The 22,628-nt window shown below is 44.8% G+C and overlaps 1 protein-coding gene across 1 annotated transcript in view; it reads right to left on the minus strand.

The window, feature by feature from the left end:
• The window catches only part of LOC147012691 (otoferlin-like), a 163,649-nt gene that overhangs the window by 137,912 nt on the left and 3,109 nt on the right, over positions 1-22,628 (minus strand). The window contains exons 2-4 of the mRNA XM_085853778.1: positions 18,741-18,782; positions 9,072-9,125; positions 3,476-3,496 (exon numbers count right to left, since the gene is read on the minus strand). The gene's annotated coding sequence lies outside the window, so the exon portion shown is untranslated. The remainder of the gene's footprint in view (positions 1-3,475; positions 3,497-9,071; positions 9,126-18,740; positions 18,783-22,628) is intronic.

Consider the following 22,628-nt stretch of genomic DNA (forward strand, 5'->3'; position numbering starts at 1 on the left):
TTTGCAGAGTTCAGTGATCCTGGGCCATGGTTTAGTGTAAAATTTGTAAGTTAAGGTTAAGATGTACTGTAAATATGAGTGCGCCCCCGGCATGTATGTCTTAGCGCCGGCAATTTTATTTAAGTCGTCCGTGTGAGTGAGTTTGTTTAGGTAGTTACGCAGCCCTCAGGTTATTTATTTTGGGGGACACGAATACCATGAATGTCGCACTCAGGGATCCGTAGGTAAAATGTACTAGGGGAAAACTACACATGATGGCACACGAAAATTTGACGACTCGGGACGAGTCTGTAAAAAGGGGAGGGGGTAGTGTTGTGGTTACCAAATTCGCAAACCACCATTCAGGTCCCTTAGGTGAGGTATCTCGGCAAGTATATGTGTAGTTAGGCCCAAACCCGTTGTCTAGTGGGAATACATGTCATTTATGCATGCTGCGACTCTTCAGGATAGCCGTTTTTCTTTTACTATCTTTATTTTGGACCAACCGCCATGATTACCACCACAACCACAACATCAACCACCAACCACAACGCCGCTTCACCACAACCGCCACGACCTTCCCCCGTCACACCTCGCAACCGTAGCATCGCCACCGTTCTTGCCCCGCTGTGGGGTGCACGGTGTTGGACTCGTGCAGGGCGCGCGTCGAACAGCGTGTACAAAATCACGGATTTTGTGCTTCAAAAACGGATCAAAAACGACACACGCCCACTTTTTGCCGTCCAATCGGTGAGCGAGGGGCGATTTGGCCCCGCCTCCAGGACGATCGATATATGCAAAATTATGGATCAAAAAGCCTTCACGCCCACTTTTTCTCGGGCCAATGGGGAGAGAGGTGAAAGGTCAAAGGGAGGGGGTCAAAGGCGAAGCTACGGGGGGATAAAAGGACCGTGTTCGTCAGTCAGAGTGGAGTCGGAGAGTCGAGAGTCGGAGAGTCCAGAGGCGGAGAGTAGGAGAGTCGGAAGCAGAGGGTCAAGACTTCGCGGGCGGTGGAGCTGCTCGTCGTGTGCGTTGGAGTCGGAACGGAGGGGACGAGCTGTGGAAAGGCGGCGACACCAGACGAGGCGGTGCTCGCGTCGTGCAGGGAGCTGCACCCGAGGGAGGCCGACAGCGCGACCTGGCCGAGGTGGAGACGCACACCAGGGATAATAAAGATCCTCTATACCCCGAGCATCAGCAACCCCCTCCTGTTTCCCCCCGCGCTGAGATAGTGCGACCAAGGGGGCCCCTTTCCCACCCCCTGCCAGACACTGTCCGCGAGGCCCGCGGAGTTGAGGCGCCATCGCCGCTCCGCGTCTCATCACCAGACGGGTAGGCGCGACCCGGTCTCGGCCTCAGGCCCGCCTCATCCTTGAGGGTATTCTTTCCTTGGTTTTGGGTATGTGTTGTCGGCGCCGTCTGTAAAGTAGAATTGTATAAGTGTTGCCGTGTGCTCGGTAGTCGGTATTAGCTCTGCATTGTGTTTTCACTTTTACATTTGCTTTTTGTGTAAATTGCATTGTGTCTTTTCTGTGTGCATTTGGTGGAATTGTATATGTGTGCTTCCCGTGTGCCGCGAATAAATGTGCTTTTGTGTTGAACTGTTTCCCGCTTCGCTTCGTCATTTCTCCCATTGAATCCTCATCTTGCTTCACGTAAAGGGTTGGTAGTGGGCTGAATACGCCCGATAATTAATCGAACCGTCGAGGTCGATGATAACACCGCTCGGTTATTCTGATAGTACGGAACGGGTCGCTTAAGTGGCCCGTGTCCGAAGTCGACCTGCGGCGATGTGCGATCGCCCGGTCTACCCTCCGCGTGGGTACTTAGGTAGGTCGAATTTGGCGAGCAACCCTATCCCACGCGGGGGCTGATTGGCTCGATCGCGGTGAGACCGAAAGGTCCACCCGTGACTGGTTCCCGGCGTTAGTCCGAGAGGGTCACGACTGGATTGTCCGTCCGGTGGGCGACGTGCCGCGATTCGAGTTACGTGGCCGTTCGCACGCCGGCGGGCGCGAATCCGCAACAATATATATATATATATATATATATATATATATATATATATATATATATATATATATATATATATATATAATTGCGTGCAGGTAATGGACAAAAAAATTGAAACACCTGGGTAAATGAGGGACAACAAGTATATTGAAAGCAATGGCTTCCACACAGGTGTGGTACATGTGTTAATTAAGCAAATCACATCCCAGCATGCTTAGGGTCATGTTTAAACATGCTGTACAGGCCTGGTTGTCTATAATTATGGCTGGCATGCCTGCAAGAAGAGACTTCAGTGACTTTGAAAGAGGGGTGATTGTTGGGGTGCATTTGGCAGGAGCTTCAGTGACAAAGACAGCTCAACTTGCTGTCGTTTCACAAGCAACGGTGTCAAAGGTAATGTCGGCATGGAATTCGGAGGGAAAGGCATCATCAGCAAAGGGCAACAGTCGGTGGAAGCACATCCTCCAGGATCGTGGGATCTGTGCATTAATTTGACGTGCAAGGCAAAGCAGGCGAGCAAATAACTGCAGATTGATTGACCGTAAATTTCAACCTGGGGCACGAGCAGCCAGTTTTCTCAAAAACGGTCTGCCGAGAACTCTACAGAACAGGATACCACAGTCATGTTGCAGTGCACGAGCCACTCATCACACCTGGCAATGCACATTTGCGAGCACAATGCACAGAGCACAGACATAGGACTACTGAGCAGTGAGCAATGTGATATGATCAGATAAATCATCCTTCACAATGTTCTTGACAAACGGAGGAGTGCACATGTGGCGCCAACGTAAAGATCTCTACAACCCTGAGTGCTTGGTTCCAACAGTGAAGGGTTCTGATAGTTCTGTAATGTTGCGGGGAATATTTTCCTGCTATGGTCTGGATGCAGTCATTCCCTTGGAAGGCAAGGTTAATGCCAATCGCTACTTAATGGTACTGAGTGATCATCTTCATCCAATGTTGCAGCATTTCTTTCTTGCAAGGAGGAGTGTCTTCCAGGATGACAATACCCCCATCCACAGAGCGTGTGTGGTCACCCAGTGGTTTGATGAGCATGACACTGATGTTATCCATATGTCATGGCCTTCTCAGTCACCAGATCTGAACCCAATCGAGCATTTATGGGATATTCTGGAACGATGCCTGAGACAGTGTTTCCCACCTCCATAAGGCAGGTGTGAGTTAATTGACTTTCTCATGGAATAATGAAGCTGCATCCCTCTTGTAGAACTCCAGCCACTGGTGGACTCTATGCCACAGCACATACAGGCCTTACTGGCCGCAGACGGTGTGCCAATGCCCTATTAAGTGACTTCACGTCGGTGTTTCCTTTTTTGTCCACTACCTGTATACTCACGTTGTATTGTAACAAGAAAACAATGTATTGGCACTATAAAATCTCAAAGGTGTGAAAGAACAGTTTTCAACAGCAAGTTAAATAATGTATGTGAGTGATGGATGAGTGAACTTTATTGCATACCTGCCTGCTTCGGAATCCTCTCTGCAGCACATGACAAAACAAACACAATAATAAACCATTTAACTGTGTAAGAAATAATAAAATATAAACAACCACGTAGCTCACAAACTCTATCAGGCCATAAAACCACAAAAGGAATGAGTGGCTGTATTTCCCATCGAGAAAAAACCCCAAAAAGGTAAGGCTGACCCATCCTCGTCGCGTAGTAATGACCATGTTGAGAGATGACATGGTGTATATCTCCCCAGAGTAGCAGGAATGGTCTTTTCAAAATTTGAATCAGGGATACACCGTAAATACATCACGGATGACAAATACATGTTGATGTAACGGATGGTTCCTGTTATTCACAAGTATATCACTTTAATACGCTATCCCGGGGGTGGGGGTGCAGAGACATTGCTGGCAGGTGACGAGACTGCATTCTCTGCAAATATGTTTGGCTTTGTCCTTGTTACAAAAACACCTGGTGGGCTGTAAACAGGTACAGGACAAAAACAGATTTTTCTTCATTACACAATAATTGTGCAATAAACTTTTCATTGTGCATATAACACACTGTGGAATAAGCCTGGTGTTGGCTGGTTGAGGTGGCTGCCTTAAGATCTTATGGTCTTGAGTTTTGAGCCCCTGTCAGCCGTTGAATTAACACCAGGTGGGATTGACTCGGCCTGTCATCCTTCCAAGTTCAGCGAAATGAGTACCGGTGTACTGGTAATAGAGGGCACTGCATCAGCGGCAGAGCCGTGCACCCAGAAAATGATGCAACCAGTAGCCGCAGGCTGCACATGACAGCTAGCTATACTGTGGAATCCAAGTAAAGTGGATCACTAACGGGGTGAAGTTCTCTCAAGTTTGTTGTCTAGTCTAGGTTCGATTTCCGTCATATAAAGAGCTGACTGTAAAATGTCATTCTGATGTATTGCAGGTAAGGATTTGCATTGCAAGGCATGCTATCCAGACAATAATGGGGGTGTTAAGCTATTTATATTCCTCAAACACCCCGTGATGTTTTTTGAGATGGGTAGGCCATTGTATGCTGGTATTTCTGCCGTTGTGTTCTTCCACTGGGAAGGCAATGGAAAACCACCTCATGTATTCCTTGCAAAGAAAATGGCTTCAAAAAAAAACTTTCTTGTATACAGCGTCATAGATCGTGGAGGAGCTAGAACAGGAAACTGACAAGGACGTAACACAATGAAAAGAACAGTGGAGAGAGAGAGAGAGAGAGAGAGAGAGAGAGAGAGAGAGAGAGAGAGAGAGAGAGAGAGAGAGAGAGAGAGAGAGAGAGAGAGAGAGAGAGAGAGAGAGAGAGAGAGAGAGAGAGAGAGAGAGAGAGAGAGAGAGAGAGAGAGAGAGAGAGAGAGAGAGAGAGAGAGAGAGAGAGAGAGAGAGAGAGAGAGAGAGAGAGAGAGAGAGAGAGAGAGAGAGAGAGAGAGAGAGAGAGAGAGAGACACACAGAGGTGGTGGGACACCAACAGCAGGGTTGAAGAACAACATAGAGAGGGACTTGGAGGGATACAGGACGTGGAGAATACAGGGGGTGAGAATAGAGGGATGAGAGCCGGGAAGGGCACAGGGGTGAACAGGATGGATACAGCCACAAACTGTCAATCACAATAGTGGAAGGAGAAACTGGAAACACAGAAAGAAGTGTGCTCAAACAGGGTAATGGGGGTAGAAAGGATCATGGTTGTGGATGGGGGATGACCTGAGATGGTGGTGAGAGGCTGTTTCGAACCCCTGGAGGGAAGAATGAGATTGACGAGACTGAGGAAGTTGGCTGTACAGGTGAGAGAAAAATGAGTAGAGGTGAGCAGTGAGACTGGATTTTGGGATTTTTTTTTTACCAGAAATGGGTGACTGGTAGACCATGTGTACCCTGCAAGAACCTGCGGTGTTGTGGAAATCACGGAAATGGCAGAGGATGTAAGACAAGAAAGAAGGCAATAGATGAAAGAGAGGCAACTGACCTGTCTGCAATGAAAGAGAAAACAGGACCAGAGATACGTATTCCTTGCTCAAGATTCCAGTTATTTTGACGGTCTTGCTTTTAATTGCCTCAATGTGACATGCCAGGTGTGAGGCAGGGCACCAGCCCAAAGGGAGAGCAGTACCCATCGAGCTGTGGGTGGCTGCCTTGAAAGTGGTGAAAACTATGGCTATACCAAGGAAAGATCTGGCACAATGGAGGATGGTCATTAGGCGGCTGGCTTTTTAGGCCAACTTGAACATGTACAATGCACTTTTTTGTACAGACACAAAGAGAGATTGTGTCTGATGATTGGGGACAAAAATTTGAGGCATTTAACTTAAAGAGGTTTGTTAAAGAAGTAAATGGGAGGGTTCATGAGATGGTCCTTTTGGAGGGACAGCGTGAGTGTGAGATTTATCGGGGTTGAAACACTTATTCCAAGTGTTAGACCAACTTCTGATTCGATGAAGTTCTGCAGATAGGGAAGGGACTTCTGCCTGTTGATCTGAAGGATGAGAGATGCTACGACAGAGGATGGAGTAATCTGCAAAAATACAAGGAAAGTTTGCAGAGAATTAGATAAATCATTGATAAAGATTCGATGAGGAACAGAACTGGGCCTAAGATACTGCTTTAGGGATGCTACAGCCTTAACAGGAAGAGGAGATAAGACGATTCTGGGGAGAGCCCCCTGCTGACTGCGAGAGTAGAGGAAGTCAGCAAGCCATGATAGGAGTTGGCTTTGGCTGCCATATATAGGCTGAGAGCTTGGAGAGCAAGGTGGGGTGCCAGACTGTGCCAAATGCTTTAATGTGTCCAGAGAAACAACCTCGATCTTTTGTCTGAGATTGATGGCCTCCATTCATTGTTGGGAGAGCAGAAGCAGCTGAAAGCAAATGATGGGTTAAACCATGCACAAAGAGGATATGCAAGAGTGGCAGAGCAGGTTTTGAGGACCAGCGTGCTGACGTCATCTTGGCCCATCACAGATTCTGAGTCGAGGGTTGCCAGAAACCTCTCCACCTTCTCAGTTCAGAATGACGCTGTATCCAGGAGCAGTTGTGTGTGAGTGAGTACAGGGAGTGATGGGTTTGGGTACATAACATGCGGAAGCAAATACAGAATTGAGACATTCGGCCTTCTCACGAGCAGAGTCAGCTGTGCTGCCATTTAAAGTGAGGGAAGGGATGGAGAGGGAGAATACTCCGGAGACAGATTTGACTATGTGCCACAAGGTCTTTGAGGAAAGAGATACGTTCGAGAGTTTAGCCACGAGGTTAGGTAGGTGTTTTTTTTTCTGCCTCTCATGAGAGTAGACACATACTTGTTTTGGGTTTTGTGGCATGACATGAGATCGCCTTCGGTCAGACTTGTTCTCCTTGAAGATAATGAAGTTGTTTGAAGGCAACTGCCTCACCACCAGATTCAGTGTACCAGGGGTGAAAGGATGGGTATGATAACTCTGGATCTGATGTGATAAATCTGTGTATATTGGGGAGCAGGCTTTTATGGATGAAATCCCAAGCATCATTAATATTAAATATGGTTTAAAGTAGACCAACCCTAAAGTGAGAGGGCAGCTTGTCGACCTGAGTGAACCACCAGACTGTACTTTGCTGATGCGGCTCTCTGACAACAGCCAGGGAGTTGTTGATTTTCACAATAACATGATCATACACACCCAACTGGAACAGTGGAGGAACAGGAGACATTTGGAGGAAAGTTAGTTATTATGAGGTCCTGAAGGGAAGATTTGCCATTGGCAGAATCCAGGTAGGAAAGTTCACAGACGTCCTTTCTTGCAATGCCATGGCTGGATGAAGTAACAATTCCCAGCCAAATGGCATGGTGACAAATAAAATTGCAACATATGAAGAAGACAGATATAAGATGAGCTATAAATTGGGGTCCATGTTGAGATAGAGATAAAGGAGGATGGTACAGCACACTGGCAATCACGAGGTGGTTGCAGATGGGAGAGCACATAGGTACACTTTGGAGGGGTGACAGCAGTACAGGACGGCTCGAAAGTTTCCTTACCTCTCCATAGTAAAGCAATAGTTTTTAAACTCTTTTAATATTCAGGTTTTATTGTACAGTACTGATGATAATTAATAATCAAATGTATCTGTATGAGCTCCATCATTCTTGTTAACCCACTGAATCTTCTTAGACATCCTGTGTAGCATTTGTGAAGTCACCTGCATGACAGAAGCCACGACTGCAGTGCGCAATTCTTCAATTGTTCTTTACTGGTTTGTCCACACTTCTTCCTTGATGAAGCCCCACAAAGAGTTGGCTGGAGCCATTAGATCCTGACTATGGGGTTGCCATCTGATAGGAGCCGGTGATGTTTGTCATCTACGAAAGCTGTCCGCACTCGAGTAATTGTTTGGCCTGTATGTGCCCTTTAATGCACCCAAACACAAACAACCAACCTTTCTTCGACTCTTACAACTTGTGTCCGGCATGCTGTCTAACTTCCAACTGACTCCTGCATCAGTATGTCAGTGTTGCTGCATACCATGTTGGGGGAGGGTGGAGGGGAAAGGAGTGAGGGAGTTAGGTGCAATAATTATAGCAGGGGGGTAAATTGGCTTTCAGACCACCCCATACAAGGATAGTGAGAAATGGAGTTCTTGATTTAAGCTGCAATCTGCCATGGGATGGGGTTCAGTTATGTTGAATTGGAGGAGATAATGGCTGGAAAAGGACATAGAAGAATCAGGGACATCCTGCAGGAGGAAGGATGCTTAATTGCTGTAAAGCAGATCATGTCTTGTTTAGCAGCAGCTGCTTTGATTGACAGATCTGTCAGATTGGATTGGAGGCCTTTGATGTTGGAGGTCCATATACTGTAGTTAGGGACATGGATGGAGGCTGTGTTTGCAGAGAGGTTGGGAGGGGGTGGGAATTAAGTGGAGTGAGTCTGGTGGAATTTGGAGGGGGCATCTGGGTATCTTGTTAAATGTGAATATCAAGAATGAAAGGGCAATGCGAGAGAGACAAGAAGGAAGAGAGGTGGGAATGGGGGTGGGGGATGGGATAGGGGAGTGGTATGAGGGGAGATTTTAAGGTTGTTTTGTGTTACACCAATCAAATTTGAAGAGAAGTCTCAAATAAATCTGCTTGTCTTCCACATCCGAAGATGGAACTCCATTTGTCCAAAAGACAAAAGCTTGGTCAAACCCCCAGTGGCATTATGGTCTCACCCTGATGCGGTAACATTGTGGTGAGAGCATCTGCTCTGAGTCTGGTAGGTCTATGGATTATCCACCACTGGCAGAGTAATCTAAAGAATGATGGTACGTACTGCTTCCTCGCTTAACAGCTTGTATTTGGAGGATAGAACATGGACAAATCCAGTGCGGGGTGGGGGAGATTTCTCCTTCTTTATTGTGGAAAGAAAAGAGATATCACACGATAGTGTCAACGGTATCCATATGTCTCTTGGAAGTTGCGTCGCTTGCACTGAGGTTACCTGCTGTGTTTGTCCGAAGTCAATTCCTGTGGAGTCTGCTGTCTCTGTCTGCATGTGTGTGTAGATAATTGTCAGCTCTTCCATGAGCCCATAGACCCTGTAAGTAAGTAAAAAAACCATAGAAATACAAAACAGCTCACCTTGGTATGGCTTCGTATCCATCTCCAAGCTTTCCCTTCAGATTGTTCAACCTGCTGTGCAAATGAAAGCATGAGATTTAAATTCAAGCGGACAAGTTGTGCAGAAGTAAAACAGTTGGTCAAGTAAAATTCTCCCATCGGTACGTATGGTCCTTACAATTTACAAGCTGGGCAACTTTGCACGACGAACAAGAACTTTTGAAATGGAATAAATGCTACAATTTAGGGGGAAGTTCCAAGCTGATTTATTATGTTTCTACAAACAACTTAGCAACACATCAAGCCTATCACACACAAGGCAGTCGCTGGTAAATTTCCTCCACCTGTGAAAAGTTGTGTACATATTGTGCTCAACGGCCGACTTGATGAGCCTTCAATAGTGAAGATGCATGTGAAGGAATCCCATCGTGTGCTGCCTTTTTGGCTGCTGGTTGCATCATTGGTTAGGAGCGTGGATATGCCTCTGATGCAGTGCCCCAATTACCAGTGCACTGGTTCTCATTTCACCGACCTCGGAAGGATGACGGGCTGAGTCAACCCCCTGGTGTTAATTCAGTGGGTAACGGAACTCAAACTCAGGACCCAAGGATGCCAAGCCACCACCCGAACCGCTAAGCCAGCACCAGGCTTATTTGAAGGAATGAAAATGAATTTTAAAAAGCGATCCTGTGTTCTATAATTGTTTTGATAGTTGTCGGAGCATTTGTGCACTTTGAGTGTTTTGTATGAAAAAATAAGAAAGAAAGAAGATTGAACAAAACGACTTCCTCAAATTTGTTTGTTATTAGTCTCACCCCTAAGGGGATGCATGGTGATTGCAATGCGTGTGTGTGTGTGTGTGTGTGTGTGTGTGTGTGTGTGTGTGTGTGTGTGTGTGTGTGTGTGTGTGTGTGTGTTCGTCCGAGTCGATATATATATTTTCACTTTAAAAATGGTTTTCTCTGAAACCGCATGTCAGATCAATGTGAAACTTTAAACACAGGCGGGACTCCCCATGGAGAATTTTCTTTGCTAACTCTGATGTCATAGGTCATATGGTATAGCAGTTATATTGGATTAAAGAAACTAAAGTAGCCTGGTGTTGGCTCAGTGGTTAGGGTGGCGGCTTGGAATCCTAGGGTCCTGAGTTCAATCCCCGTCGGCTATTGAATTAATACACCAGGGGGTTGACTCAGCCTGTCATCCTTCCGAGGTCGGCAAAATGAGTACCAGTTCCAGTGTGTGTACTGATAGAGGGGCACTGCATCAGCGACACAGTTGCGCTTCAAGAAATGATAGCTACCCCGGCAGCTAAGCTGCCATACGACCACCAAAGAAAATAAATTTGGAGATCATTTTCTTCGAAACTGCTGAACGAAAAAAATTGAAACTTGGCATATGTCATTAACTCCCCATGGGGAGTGAATCACAGGTCCAGAAAAAGAAACATAGGAAGGATGGCAAAAACAAATAAACAAAACAAACAAACAAAACAAACAAATAAACTTTCCTTTGTTTGCGGAATTTTGACTCTGCCTGCACAGTAATCACGATGATGTCATGTCATCGGTGAAGTGGTATTCCAGCCATAATTGGTTGAATTGAAATCCTTATCCAAAAAATCTGAAACGTCATATATATATATATATATATATATATATATATATATATATATATATATATATATATATATATATATATATATATATATATATATATATATATATATATATATATATATATATATATATATATATATATATATATATATATATGTGATCTATGACCCGATGTGAGTGAAAAATGTAAATGATGACATCATCAGTCAGATGGAATGGCAGCCATATTGGATTAAAGAAAAACAATTTCGACATCATTTTCTCCAAAACCACTCAATGAAAAAAATTGAAACTTGGCCTCCGTAATCAACGTCCCAAGACTCGTGAACTTGCAGACGTCCTCTTACAATGTGAAAGGGAGAAACGTTTTCTTTTGGTGAGAAAAAACACCCAATAAACCTCACTGCTCATCATAGTTCGAACCCAAGCCCTCCAAAAGTGCCACATCAATTACCGGTCACTGAGCAGTGGAGACGGAGCTTGCAAACAAATCTTTCATCCTTCCTTTATGAAGATCAATTATTTCTCTGTATTGCATTGCATTGCACAAAATGGCAAAATAAATATGAGTACATAAAGGACTTGGCATACTGTGCAGAAAAACCACCATGGCATATTCTGATGAAATGAAGTTTTAAGAGAAACAATACAAGTGCAAATCAATCGGACATGATGGAGAAATCAATCCGTGTCTTTGTTAATCCACATGAACACAATTTCAAGTTGGGTTTCCAGTAGTAAAGGGTGACTGGCCGATTAAAAAAAAAAAACAACTAAAACTAATAATTTGTATGGATATGCGAAGGAGCAACCTCCTACCTTATCTTCCGTACCGATGAAGCAATGTCTATATGGCTGCTTGTGTGTAATTGAAACAGAAAGGTTGACCGCAGTTAGATATTACAGTACATGCAGGTTTATATTTCTTCCTTTAGCATCATAGACCTATCTGATTCTTATATCAGGAAAACCACTTGTACCATACAAGATTTATATTTGAATCACCACTCATGACCGTTCTCCTGTAACATTACAGTCCTATCTGATTTTAAGAAAACAACTTCTAAAAAAATGTAACTGCATTCATATTACACCTTTAAAAGGTGAATGTAGAGAAAGAGAAAAGGGGTTAGGGGTGGGGGCGGAGGATTCCACAACTGGACAATTTTCAGAAGTTGACTGATGGACAAGAAAGAAGTTTCAGAAGTAATTCCCCCCCCCCCCCGTACCTGCCCAAACCCCCTCGCCCCTCAATCAAATCCACATGGTTTCACATCATTTCATGAGAGATGATTGAATAGTTGCAACTTGCGTTTAATAAGCATTGGGTAAACAACATTGTAAAGAGAGGTTCACACGGTATCTGTGTAACTTCACCCCCATCCTACAATATGACCTGGTTATTGCAGGACACACATTATTGATGTTCAGTGCAGTTGCTCTTACTCATTTAATGTAAAGTTGGCCGATGGCAGATGTGTTTGTGTACTGTCCTCGCAAGGTAGGTGCATCAGCTTCGAGGGAGATGTGTTCATGAAAAGCAAATAAAACAAAATGGGATCTCGAACAGAAAATGGGATTACCAACTCGGTGGTATTATGGTGAGAACATTTTCTCCGAGTCTCATAAGTCGGTTTCTGATCTGATCCTGGTTCAATTCTGATCCTGGTCCAGTCATACCAAATACTTTTAAAATGATAGATGCTGCTTCCTTGCCTGATGCTCAGCATTGAGATGATAGAATGCATTTAAACTCCAGGAAATGGAATTTAACAGGGGAGAACAAATGATAATTTCCTGCCCTAATCACCTTCAGTTGAACATCAGGCCTGGCCAGGCAAAAGATTGGGCCAAAAAATATTTTGGGCCAAAGGCTTGGGCCAAGTATGCCTGACCAGCCTCAGACTTAGGCTAAAATTTCCTCCTCAGCTGAACCCCTGGCCCCACATAACATATATATGTATGTATTAATGGAGTCTACTTTATTATTAACACTTATTTTAATTTACTCTGAAATTATCTCTCGCACACGAAGGGAAAAGCAGGGTACAGCAATTGGTTCATGTTCGTCCATCCGTCTGTCCATCTTCTTCTTCTTCTTTCGGCTGCTCCCGTTAGGGGTCGCCACAGCGGATCATCCATATGATCCGCATAGTGATTTGGCACATGTTTTACGCCGGATGCCCTTCCTGACGCAACCCTGGTCGCCTCTTACGACACAGGGATATGGTACACCCATTTTAACCGGGGTATACACCGGCCCAGTATACTGGTACTCATTTTGCCGACCTCGGAAGGATGACAGGCTGAGTCAACCCCCTGGTGTATGAATTCAGTGGCCCAACGGGGCTTGAACTCAGGACCTTTTGGATCCCAAGCCACTGCCCCAACCACTGCGCAAACACCAGGCTATAAATCTTATTCTGTTGATTCAGAATCAGACTATTCTGTTGATCCGTCTGTCCATCTTATTAGTTTAAAATCGTCAGTCTATGATCAAGGAACAACTTATTTACAATCAATATTATATTATGAACATGAATCAGAAGCCAAATCTGGAGTTTAGCAATACTTTGGGTCTGAATTCATCCTGATTGCACATGCGCAGAGAGGAGTGAGATAATTTTATAAGCGGGTGAAGCCGCTTCAACATTTGGTTATGTTTTTCCATCCATCCGTCAAAAATGAAGAACCTTTCTAATTGTTTTTTGTTGTTGTTGTTTAGTTTTTTTCTTGTGTTGGTGTTAAGTTTTCAAACTGCACCATTTCCTTCAGACACAGGTGCGATGTTTTTTTTTTATTTTACTCTGTCTGCCTCGCAGCCAAACAAAATTGTAAATCATTCCAAACAGGAAACTTACTGCTTTTAAGATTGTTATAAAGGACACAAATAACAGGCACGAATAACTAATGCAACATGGTCGATAAGATGGAGTCATAGACACTGCGTAAACCGGCAGTAAACTCCGGAATTAATTAATTTATATGACTTTTACAATCTGTATTTTAATTAAATGGAATTATATACTTGAACACTGTAGAACACAAATTGCCTCCTTTATACTTCCAAGAACATCCAGTTTTGCAGTACTTGGACATGTTAAATAGGGTGGTGTGATGTATATTAGTACACTAGCAGGGTTACCTGGTGTTGCCAGGGTGTAAGGGGGGGGGTACTGAGAAGTGGGAGAAGCAGGAGAGCTGGCAGGGCTGAGAATGGGGCAGGTGGATCAGGGGGCAGGAGAACCGACAGGGTGGGGAACTGTGTAGGGGCAGGAGAGACAGAACACCAGTGGGTAAAGGGGTCTTAAGGGAACACCAGTGGGTAAGGGGGTCTTAAGTGTCTTCAAGGGTCTTGGGATCTTAAGTGTCTTTGAGGTCTTAAGGGTCTTTAAGCTCTTAAGATCTTTAAGGTACACCAACTCTTGTCTTCCCCCATTCAAAATCACAATCTTTTCTACCACCGTTAAGTCACCCCAAACCCACCCCTCCAAATTCCCTGCTTTCCTTCCTGAAAGTCCCTGTAATGTCCATCTTGTTTACCCCGTGTTCCCCGCCCCATCCCTCTCCTTTCCACAGATCTCCTCATGTCTGTTCCCCACTGCTTTGTCCTTCCCTCTCCTGCCCCTCTTATCTCCTACTTCCCTTGTTGTACGTTCTGTGTGTTCGGTCTCATAAGAGGCTCAACATTGCAAACAAAAAAAAAAAGAAAAAAAAGGGTCTTAGGGTCTTTGAGGTCATTGGGGTTTTAAGGGTCTTTGAAGTCTTAAAAGGTCTTTGGGATCTTCCAGTTCTTAAGGGTTTTGGGGGTCTTAAGGGTCTTCGAGGTCTTCCAGCCCTTGAGGGTCTTAGGGGTCTTAACCGTCTTTGGGGTCCAAAGGTTTCTTTGGGGTATTCGGGGTTTTAAAGTGTCTCAATTGTGTTCGGCGAATTTAATGCCTCATTGCTGTGAGTTGTGTGTTAGCTCTCATACGAGCCTCGACCAAGGTATACAAAAAAAAAAAAAAAAAAAAAAAAAAATGGTCTTATGGGTCTTTGGGTCTTCAGGGTCTTGAGGGGTCTTGAGGGGTCTTATCTCCCAAGCATTCTCTCATCTCTCAAACATGGAATATAATCTCTGAAGCATGTAAAAACATTTATGGGGGGGATCTTAGGGGTCTTCGGGAGTCTTTAAAGGCTGAGGTTGTGGATGAACATACCCTTTGGACAAACCCCATGTCGGACTTGGTCTGTGTGCCAAAGGTGGTGGTTGTCAGTGCACCGGTCTTTGCATAAAACAGACAGACAGACAGACGTCCAGTCTGCTTCTTCCTCCCTATGGCAGCTTGGCTGCCATGTCGCCATCATTTTGTTGGGGCACAACTATGCTACTGATGCTGTGCCCCAATACCAGTACACTGGTACTCATTTCACTGACGTCGGAAGGATGACAGGCTAAGTCAAGCCCACCTGGTGTTAATTCAGTGGCCAATGGGGCTCAAACTCAGGATCTTAAGATTGCAAGCCAGGCACCCAAGCCACTAAGCCAACACCAAGCTTATACATCTGATGAATGTTATCTATTAAATAGCTTGGTTACCCATTCCACAAATGGGAAGAATTAGCAAATATTGATGCTATATTATTTCTTTAGTTAGGTTCCAATTGTGCGTGGAGTCATTAGTGGGGCAACTTAGCATAACAATTGTGCATTTTGTGAGGAAAGCACCAAATTTGGCACACTAGTAGCCTAACATATTATGAACAGATTTGGAGATTGGGCCATCTCAAATTCAGCCCCTGATGGCTGTGGCAGCCATTTTCCACTGCCATCAAAAATTTTGAGATGGCCCAATATCCAAATCTGTTCATAATATGTTAGACGACTAGTGTGCCAAATTTGGTGCTTTCCTCACAAAATGCACAATTGTTATGCTATATTTAGCTCAGTTGCCCCCACTATCAGGCGAGCAGTGCAGTGAGCCACTGGGTGGAAGACACCCTAATTTGGTGTCTTGGTGACTCATTTGGTGTGATGGCCTTTGGCCGTGTTATATGTCACGTGATATCTGTTAACCAACGACATTGCATATAAATTAAAAAGCCAGGAAAGTGATCTTTAAAGGCTCAGGTAGCGGATGAAAATACCCCCAGGACAACCACCAGATCGGACTTGGGTTGTGTGCCAAATTTAGTGGTTGTCGGTCCAGCGGTCCTTGCAAAAAACGCGAACAAACAGACAGACAGACAGACAGGCATCCGATGAATCTTATTTATTAGACAAGACTGCTTCGAAAGCGCTAAACTTCCGGATTTTCATAAAGGATCTTTAAAATCGTTATTTTATTCAGATTGAAGTGTATACTTTAACACTGCATGGGCTATCGTGTTCGATGAACTCTCTAGTTATCTTTCCATTCAGTCATTATTTGTTCTATAATATGCTGAACTAACCAAGGAACATCTACATTAGCATTTCACTGCTGGGTTATTCACCTTTGTATCTCCTTTTGATGGCAAAGCAGCAAAGAAGAAAACACTCTCACAGGATGTAAACGAGGTACTAATTGATCCTGATTTAATACTTGATCTCCAATTTGAGTTGGTAATCAATCAGGTCTATTTTTGGATCGTTTTTGAAAAACCACCCATCATGAATTACAAATTCTTACCATATGAAGGAACTGCCAGTAGATTAACATTGGCCCAAAGTCAGAAATGTCCTCGGGTCCTGGGTAATTTTATCCATTGGCTCAACATTGGCCAAACTTTGGCCATTGTCCAATCGCTTTTGTGCCATGTAGCTTCTGTTGAACAAATGTTGGACTAACATTGCTAAATAAACGTTGCTTTAACCGACCAACGTCGGAAATCAATCTTGCAACCATGCCAAACTTTGCCAACGTTGGGCCAACGTCAGTGTGCTTGCTGGATACTGGATAAAAACCTATTTTTCAGGTGTTCAAGCTCAAATTTCAATTTAACTACTAAAATTTAAAAAAATGTTAAACATTTTCAAAAAAACAAACGCTGAGAAATATAGATATTTCATTTTTTGATTTGTCTGACATTAATTCAATTTGAATGTCAAATCTTCTCCATATGGTTCAGATATCTTTGAATATCCTCGGGCTTAAGTGAAATGTATTTGGTTTCGTGAAACTCAAATCTTTTGCCATTGCCAAAATTTGAAACTCAAATTTTACGCCGCAAAAGCACATTATATTTGGCAAGTGAACATTATCCTACTCAAATTGATAGCAAGATGACCTGGACTATGCATATCCATCCATCCATCCATCCATCCATTGGGACCATACAATGTGCAGAGCATTGGTGCTGCCTAAGCAGTCTCCTTGGCTATTGGGCACAATCCTGGATGGATCACCAGTCCGACACAGGATACCAGCAAGCTGGCACTCATTTTGCAGACCTTGGAAGGATGACAGGCAGTCAACCCCACCTGATATTACTTCAACAGCAGAGGGGGATTTAAACTCAGGATCATAGGATCCCAAGCCCACCACCCGAACCATTAAACCAACACCAGGCATTCCATGCAGATGATTGGTGGTTTGCTGTGATAACAGGGGTCAATGAAGCAAAGAAAATGATGAACAGGTGCAGTTTGTTCAGCAATATTGGCCGAGCTGTGAAGTCATGGCAATCGATTAAACCTGTATATTCTTAAGCACACATGCACCCTTCCTGGATTGCCATGGCTCACACTTTCACAACATCCTGGATTTCAAATTCCATATCTTATGTAGACATTTGCAAGCAGGACTGAGTTTTGGTCTCAAAAATGTTGGGTACAAAATGGTTGTGCAACAGTCCGCTAGGAATAGCAAATTATGAGTAAATCCAGAACAATTACACAAAGGCCACAGAGAATGTCAGACAGTAACTTGGTTTCAATATTGATTTACACTTGATGAAACATATGAATGGGGATATTAAAGTACTGGAGGAAATGACAATTCCTTAAGTTAGAGGTTGAGGCAAAAGAAAAACAAAATACATGGACAAAGGTTGGACAAAAAGTGGATTGAAGAAGAGGAATGGGTGGTAGGTATGGGGTCGAGAGTTGCGTGTGGGGGGTAGGGGGGTAGGGGGGTGGTGGTGGGTTGGAAATGGTCAATAAAATCAACACAAAAACGTGATGAACCATAACTTCGTGTTTGTGAGATTTATTTATCTTCCGATTGTTGACCTTAAGGTGTCTGCCATTTTTATTTTCCAAATTATAACCCAGGATTCTCGAAGAGATTCATAAAGATTGCCAAGCAATGGTTAATTTTAATGAACACAGTTTTCATACATAAGTGGATGAGTGATAAATTTGATTGTCTGATAAAATGATTTAAAAGTTCTTTGCGGTAAAAATTAATTCAAGGCCAAGATATATTCAGTCACTTTCATAATTTTCAATCATGTTGAGTTAGGTGGTGCAAGATTCCCCCTCCCCCAAATGCTCAGTACAAACAACTTAGGCCGGGTTACATATTCAGTTTCCTGAATGTCCACAACAGAGTGCTCTCTCGCTGATGATATAAATGACAATTTCAAATGACAAGAGTTTAGTACGCTGGACAAAAGGAGAGTGGGAGATGTACCGACATGCAAAGGGGTTGAGGGTAGGTGTGGGGGGAGGGGGGATGCAGGGGGAGTGGGTGTGGTGTGGGTGAGCCTAAACGTATACAACAAATAGAAAGTGAGATTTTGCTGAAAAACTAGAAATTGTGCAAAAAAAATTGCGGAAAAGATTACAAAAGAAAAGCTAATCTATTCCTGTGATTAATGGATATGTATGTAACCAATCAACCTTCACCATGGGAACATTATAAACAGATGGCCACCGAATGTTGCCACAGCCGGAATTTAAATGCAAACCTTCCAGGTTTGTAGCCAGTGTCCAAAATTGGAGGCAATCATCATGCAGGGTACTTCCATTTCTGTGACAGTAACTTCGTCATGAACATTTATAGACTATTCAACTTCAATAAAACAACAACAGGCATTTTAAGGCCATTTTCCCCACGAGAGTGGGGGTGAGCCATTTCAACTTCAATCTAAAATAAATAATAATTACCTGAACGAGCTTTTGTGATCTTCATCTGACAAATCTTCACAACTGCAAAATAATCAATGAAGGAAATTTTGAAATAAAAGTTGGGAATTTATTCATGCAATCTGGATAATTCAATTGCAATATTAATGGCGAAACATTTAAAATGAGACATGACATACATTACAAATATATATATATATATATTTATTATATATTTATATGTATATATATATATTTGTCATGTGTGTGTGTATATATATATATATATATATATATATATATATATATATATATATATATATATATATATATATATATATATATATATATATATATATATATATATATATATATATATATATCGTTGTGGGCCGGGGGTCGGGTGAGAAGACCATGAGGTGGGGGAAGCTATCTCGGCTCCCACCAGACTCCCCGGAATTGTAGGCCGTCACACGCGGATAATTCCGTGACGCGACGGGTTGCTTAACCGACCGTGGACGCCAATAACTCAACCACGTGACCTCGGGTCCTCCTGTTTATGGGTTAATCAGGTTACCTAATTAATCACGTGATTTAATTTCCGGGGAACATGCCCTCGGTACGCCTTGTCCGAACTGGATCACTCTGCCGGATCGGATAACTTTTCTGGATCTGATCCAACCGAGCGACACTGCCAATAACGTACCGGCTAAAAGGAACAGATCATTGGGAATAAAGTCCCGGCTAAACTAGGATTCGGACCATGTTGGATCAATGAAAGAAACCATGAAGACGAGCAGGGAACATTCCGAATAATAATTTATTAACAATGGGCGAGGAATGGTATGCGGCCCGATCAGGATTTTTTGCGGTGTGTTGTGCAGAGAAAGGGGAGAGAGCGAGGTGTGGTGCAGCAAATAAACAGCAATTTACAAAAGGGGACACAGAGCAGACTTAACGCAAAAATAATAACAATAATAATAATAATGATCTTCTGCAGTCTTACTTTAGCAGACAGGCGCCAAGACACACACACACAGACACAGAAAACCCGATGAAGAGGGAGTATTGAAATGAGAAGGGAAAGGAGTTGAGGCTACGTTCTTGGTACCTTTGTGCTTGATAGCACGACACGCCACCAATATGTTTCGGTGGGGGGGGGGGGAGGATGCTCCGTAGTGTGGCACCCGACAGCTGGCATGTCGTCTCTGGCTTCAGCAGAGCGTGTGGAGACCATGTTCGTGAAGGAGGGGTTTGAGTGGAGAAGGGGCAGAGTCCAGAGTGCGTGGACGGAGTGGTAGGTGGGACCAGGTAGGCGGGTGGGGTTGACGTCGTGTGAGAGGAGATGAGGAGGCGGAGTCCAGACAGCAGGAGGCAGGTCGTGGCGGTGTCGGCGAGAGCAAGGCGAGAGCGGGAGAGAGGCAGAGAAAGAGAAAGGCGGAGCGACTGCTTCGACCTTTATAGGACTTGCAGCGTGGGGGGAGGGGCCACCCCACAGCGAAATGTCATCAACTGAATCGGTCGCTCCGATTTGCCTCGACCCCTCACATGGCCTGTTAACTTTGGCCAGAAACTGCCTCACTTCATTTCCGGCAAGGTCATCCCAGACAGCGAACATATTTCGCTCCGACCCAATGACATGACATGAATCACCCACACCATAATTGGCATGCGATTCGTTCTGCAAAACCCCCAGAGCTGTGCCCTGGCGACCGGCTGAGGGTCTCGCATGCCTGCTCGGGCGCCCGACCAGCGCCAATCAATGCGCTCGTTCCGCGCGCCAACGCAGCCCACACCGCACAATACTCCCCGGCTTGATCGCAGCTTCGATGGCCGTAGAGACGAGAAGACGTTCACCATCCATGGGGAATCCGCTGCTGCCAGCGAGGGACGAAGGTACATCGTTATGGATAAATATATGCATGTTTTGCGAGCGGCATACGTGTCTGCCTTCGAGCACATTCTATACAGTGCGATGGGTTCAGCCATTACGCTCCTGATAAATGCTCGCGTTCGCACGACTCTGCTAGCGTGTGCGCGGAGCAAACACCGATATTTGCTTGAAAAGGAACGCACCGCTTCCACCTCGCACACCTGCATCTCACCCAACGTAGCATGGAGTCGCCTTTATCGGCCTCCGTACGCATTTCGTGCAGCGTGGGCGTTGTGCTGGCTGTGTTTCCTATGTTGTGAAAAACACCGTTCGTGCATCCTCTTAAGAGGTATTCATTCGTATGCCTTTTTAATGCAACAGGCAATCTTCCCCAGATCACCGGAAGCTCGAGTTGATAATCCCGCACTGCCAAGTGCACTACATGACTCGCTGCACATGTTGGGTTTTGGGCTCGTTTGGGAACGAGGGCTCTGCACCATCGTTTCCTCACAGCGGCACCGCACGCGCTGGCCTCCATGAGGGCCCACCTCACAGCGAAGGCACACGTGGCTGATTTACCTCAGGAATAATCAGACAAAAAGAAGAGTAGGGACGAAATGAAGAAAAAAAATGATGTAAGCAAACCTAGCTATGAGATCATCACAACACATTCCCTTGTTGTCCCACTAGACAAAAGGAAAGGGACTATCGACACGTATAATAATGGAATAACTGTCTTGGGACCACTATCTGTTGGATGCGTGCGGTTCCGAGAATGGCAACAATATATATATATATATATATATATATATATATATATATATATATATATATATATATATATATATATATATATATATATATTGTTGCGGATTCGCGCTCACCGGCGTGCGAATGGCCACGTGACTCGAATCGCGGAACGTCGACCACCGGATGGACAATTCTGTCGTGACCCTCTCGGACTAACGCCGGGAGCTAGTCACGGGTGGACCTTTCGGCCTCAACACGATCGTGCCAATCGTCCACCCGCGTGGGATAGGGTTGTTCGCCAAACTCGACCGACCTAAGTACCCACGTGGAGGGTAGACCGGGCGATCGCACCTCGCTGCAGGTCGACTCCGGACATGGGCCGCTGAAGCGATCCGTCCCGTACTATCGGGATAACCTCGCGGTGTTATCGTCGGCCTCGACGGTTCCGATTAATTATCGGGCGTATTAAGCCCACTACCAACCCTTTACGTGAAGCAAGATGGAGATTCAATTCAAGAAAAGACGAAGCGAAACGGGAAAACAGTTCAACATGATGCACATTTATTCCGTGGCACACAGAGAGCACACAAATACAATTAAAACAATTATGCACAAAAAGCAAATGTAACAAAAGAAACAATGACGCAGAGATACTACCGAATAAGACCGACACACGGCAACACTTTACAGTTTTACTTCACCAGACTGGTGCCACACACACACACGTTTACACAGAAACAAAAGAAAAGGCCACCCTCAAAGACAAGGGGGCAGATGGGGCCTGTGGGCCAATATTTGCGCGGGACCTGAAAGAGCGGTCAGGTTCGCGAGACCGGGTGGGTCCTACCCGTGTCTTTGTAATGAGCCGCAAATGTGGCAGCGCGGCGGTGCCCTGACTTCGTGCTCCTTCGTGGGTTTCGTTGGCACTGCTTGGAGTGGGGTGGGAACGGGGCCCCCTTTTCGCACTATCTCAGCGCGGGGGAAGGGGGGGGAATTGTTGATGCTCTGGGGAAAGAGTATAGCTGGCTTGCTTGGGTCCCGTGACGAGCGATTCCACCACGACCTCGTCGCCGACCGCCGTCTTCCTTGCCTCGGACCCGAGCTCCTCGGACTCTTCCCCCAATTCTCCTCAGCCGACTGCCGAAAACCACCGGGATGCCCTCGCCTCCCGACTCCACTCCGCGCTCCAACCCGACTCTGCCCAAAACCCTCTCCGCTTTTCTGCCACTCTCTGCTCTTCCAAAACCGACTGCCTTTTCTGCCACTCTCTGCTCTTCCAAACTGACTCTCCCCTTTCTGCCACTCTC

This window comes from Eptatretus burgeri, chromosome 14 (assembly GCF_056783735.1).
Source record: "Eptatretus burgeri isolate ZD-2024b chromosome 14, Ebu_testis_v1, whole genome shotgun sequence".
NCBI lineage: Eukaryota > Metazoa > Chordata > Myxini > Myxiniformes > Myxinidae > Eptatretus > Eptatretus burgeri.